Raw genomic sequence first — 4,695 nt, 5'->3', positions numbered from 1 at the left:
TAAGGCTTGATGGCTCGTCTTGTTGTCAAGGACAACATCACCTCTGGGGGAGCCCTGGCTGTAGGCCAAACTCTCCGACTAGGCGGCTTCGACATGACCGTCCGTTCGGCCGTTGCGCCAACGATGACTTCTCAGGTCATCAAAAACAGCCTCCACGTCGGCTCGGGATTCGCCGAGCAGATGGATCCAATGGAGCTCTCTTCCTTGAACGAGCTCTTGGATCGCATCGCCGCCTTGGGAGTCGCTATGGACTATGATCGGATCGGGCTTAAACCCGACCAAAGGGAGATTAACTCTCCGCCGGTCACCCATCAGATAGCGGTGGTGGAGGAGCAACGCAGCTTCTTCCTCTATCTTGAGGACAAACTATGTCCGGATTCCCGAGCTCTCCGAGCCGGATACCCGACTACGGGAGGACATGGCCCAAGCTTTGAACCTAGAATCAGACAGCGGGCAGATCTATTGGGCAACATCGCGGAGCCCGAACTGCCAAGCTCGGAAACTCCTCCGCCCCTGGGTCTCAGATCGGGTCAGGGTTCGGACCTAAATCTACCCACCCACCAAGATATAAGTGATCTTTCCCACATTAGACAAGAGCCCCAAGAGACAGTACATCACTATTGGGCCAGATTCTTCCTTGTAATGAGCAAGGTCAAGGACTGTCGCGAGGAAGACGCAATTTCATTCTTTTGCAAAAATTGCATGGACAAGGGAATCCTCAACGCCATAAGTCGCCGTGACGTAGCACACTTCGCTGACTTGGCGGCCATAGTACAGAAGTACTGTGCGATGGAAAGCGCCTGGAAAACCCAAACAAAATTCTGGGATCCTCCGGCTCTCACTAAACCCCCCGTCCGAACTAAAAGGGCGTACTCTCGTAGGTCACCCAATCCAATTACAAACAAACAAAAGCCCACTACAGGGCGTGGAACCGTATTGGAGGGATGGCTCAATGGGCCATGCAAAATTCACAGTACAGCGGATACCATACCAACACATAGCCTTAGAGCATGTTGGATACTTCGGCAGGTGGCCAAGAGCAGCGAGGATATCCTCATCAACAATACAACAGAGCACCATCCCGTGGAAAATAACAATACAGTATTGACAGTCTTCGAGACCTTCGCCTCAAATAATAGGCGCAAGCGAGCACTCCGCAGCCTTGCCGAAGTCTGCCACGTGGCAGCAATAAATCCATGGAGCAATACGGCTATAACCTTCAATGCCAGTGACGAACCTAAATTCCGAACAGCCCGAGCACCAGCCGCCTTGGTCCTTAGTCCAATTGTGGACTGCTTCTGGCACACTAAAGTGCTCATGGACGGTGGCAGCGGATTAAACCTCATCTATGAGGAGACTCTTCGAAAAATGGAAATAGACAAGGGCCGCATTGAGCAAAGCAGCACGACCTTCAGAGGAATCATCCCTAGTCGGGAGGCACAATGTGCAGGAAAAATCACACTAGATGTGGTATTCGGCACGCCGGAGAATTATCGGTCCGAAGAAATCACATTCCAAGTGGCCTCATTCTGTAGCGCATACCACGCCCTTTTAGGGCGGGAGGCATTCACGATCTTCCAAGCTATACCCATTACGGGTACATGAAGCTCAAAATGCCCGGGCCCAATGGAATCATCACTCTAGCTAGTGATCCGGACATAGCACTCCGCGCCGAAAATAAAACTGCCGCACTAGCCCTCGAGGCGTTATCCGAAGCCCTTGCGGCCGAAGAACTAACTGCGCTGCGCTCCACAGTGGACAGGGATGACGTGATACTCGACAAAAGACCCAAGTCCACCTCTTTTAAACCAGCGGACGAAATAGTCAAATTCCAAGTCCACCCAGAGGACCCTACAAAAACAACATCCATCGGGGCACAGTTAAACCCCACAGTAGACGCCGCACTACGGGAGTTCTTGCGCGAGAATTGGGACATCTTCGCTTGGCATCCTTCAGACATGCCAGGAATCCCACGCAGGCTGGCCGAGCATAGCCTTAATATTCTAAAGGGGTTCAAGCCGGTCAAGCAGACTCTTCGGCGTTTCTCTGAGCCTAACCGACAAGCTACGGGAGAAGAGCTAGCCATGTTACTTGAGGCCGGATTCATTAGAGAAATAAAACATCTGGACTGGCTAGCAAACCTGGTGATGGTACCAAAGAAGGACAAATCCTGGCGCCTATGTGTCGATTTCAAGGACCTTAACAAGGTTGCCCAAGGATCCCTTCCCCCTCGCCCGCATCGATCAAATTATCGACGCTACCGCAGGACACGACTCATTGTGTTTCCTCGACGCATACTCTGGATACCATGAAATTAAGATGGCGGTGTCCGATCAAGCCGCAACGGCATTTATAACTCCATACGGCCCCTTCTGTTTTAACACCATGCCTTTCGGGCTCAAAAACGCCAGTGCAACCTATCAACGCATGATTCAGACATGCCTGGAAACACAAATTGGCAAAACAATGGAGGCATACGTACACGACGTGGTCATTAAAACCAGACACGTCGAATCCTTAATAGATGACTTGAGGCTCACGTTCGACAGTCTCCGAACATACGACATCAAGCTCAATCCGGAAAAATGCGTTTCGGCGTGCCCGCCGGAAAGCTCTTGGGCTTCATCGTCTCCAGTAGAGGAATTGAAGCAAATCCGGCTAAAATCCGAGTTCTGTCACAGTTGGCTATCCGAACAGACCTCAAGCAAATCCAAAAAATAACCGGATGCGCGGCTGCCTTAAGCCGCTTTATCTCCCGATTAGGAGAAAAGGCACTACCCCTTTATCGCCTTCTTCGACGCACCGAACACTTCGAGTGGACGGATGCGGCAACAGCCGGATTGGAAGAAATAAAAGCTGTTTTGGCCACCAACCCAATCTTGGCCGTGCGCAATGTCGGCGAACCAATGCTGTTATATATAGCGGCAACATACCAAGTTGTAAGCGCAGTGCTCGGCGTCGAATGAGAGACGGACGGACATAAGTTCCCGCTTCAAAAGCCGGTATACAATGTATCAACTGTCCTCACTCCATGCAAATCACGGTACCCACATTATCAAAAGATAGCATACACGGTCTTCATGGCATCCCGGAAATTATGACACTACTTTCAAGAGTGTTCAATTACGGTGGCCTCTGAAGTACCACTCAACGACATAATAAGTAACCGCGATGCCACGCGCCGGATTGCTAAATGGGCTATTGAGCTCCTCCCGTTCGACATAACATACAAACCACGGAGAGCCATTAAGTCACAAGTGTTGGCTGATTTCGTCGCCGAATGGACAGAAGCCGAACTCCCTAAAGAGTACGGCCCGTACTCCAATTGGATCATGCACTTTGACGGCTCTAAGATGCTGGCTGGTCTGGGGGCAGGCATCGTCCTGACATCCCCCACCGGAGATACAGTCCAATACGTACTCCAAATATTATACACAGACTCCAACAATGCAGCAGAATATGAGGCCCTGTTGCATGGTCTCCGAATGGCAGTGTCCATGGGCATTCAACGCCTAGAGGTGCGTGGGGATTCGAACCTCGCAATATCTCAAATAATGGAGACTTTGATGCCAAGGACCCAAAAATGGCGGCTTACCGCAACGCCGTCCTCAAAATGTCAGCTCAGTTCGAGGGGCTTTAATTCCACCATGTGGTCCGCGAAAACAATCAAGCGGCGGATATCCTCGCCCGCATCGGCGCTAAGCGCGACCCTGTCCCACCTAATATCTTCTTGGAAAGGCTGTTTAAGCCATCCGTAGTATGGGAAGGAGAGACCGGCAACAACAGCCCGGACCTGGCCACAACACCAGATACCGAACACTCTGACGTAATCGGAGGCTCTGCCACCGAAATAACGCCTTCGGCCCACGTGATTATGGCTGTGATCGCCCCGTGGCCATAACCCTTCTTGGCCTACCTAACTAGGCAAGAACTCCTTGAGGACCCAAACGAGGCACGTTGCATTGTGCGGCGGTCTAAAGCCTACAAGGTCCACGAGGGAGAGCTTTATAAGAAAAGCGCTACCGGAGTAGTTTAAAGGTGCATCTCCGAAGAGGAAGGACTTTTGGCAGAAATTCATGCTGGACTTGGCGGCCACCACGCCGCAGCTCGGGCCCTTGTAAGCAAGGCCTTCCGTACAGGTTTTTACTGGCCGACGGCCCGAGCAAATGCACATGACCTCGTTCAACGTTGCGTCGGTTGCCAGCTTTTTGCAAACCAAAGCCATATGACACCTACCGCTCTCCAAACAATCCCCATCACTTGGCCCTTTGCGGTCTGGGGGCTTGATATGGTCGGACCCCTTAAAGGGGGAAGCCATAAGAAAAAATACCTATTGGTCATGGTGGATAAATTCACCAAATGGATAGAAGCCAAACCAGTTAAAACGGCCGAGTCCGGACCTGTGATAGACTTCATATCCGGGCTTGTACACCATTATGGCGTCCCCCACAGCATCATCACCGATAACAGCTCCAACTTTACAGCCGACGAGGTAAAAACTTGGTGCGGCAATATGGGCATTAAGCTCGATTATGCCTCTGTCTATCACCCCCAAACAGACGGTCAGGTCGAGCGGGCAAATGGTCTCTTTATGAGCGGCATTAAACCCAGATTAGTGCGATCCTTGAAAGAATCAGATACGCACTGGGTCGAGGAGCTCGACTCCGTACTATGGGGGCTGCGGACCATGCCGAA

This window comes from Aegilops tauschii, chromosome 6 (genome assembly GCF_002575655.3).
Source record: "Aegilops tauschii subsp. strangulata cultivar AL8/78 chromosome 6, Aet v6.0, whole genome shotgun sequence".
Taxonomy (NCBI): domain Eukaryota; kingdom Viridiplantae; phylum Streptophyta; class Magnoliopsida; order Poales; family Poaceae; genus Aegilops; species Aegilops tauschii.
The sequence above is the reverse complement of the archived record's forward strand: the minus strand, read 5'-3'. Positions refer to the sequence as shown.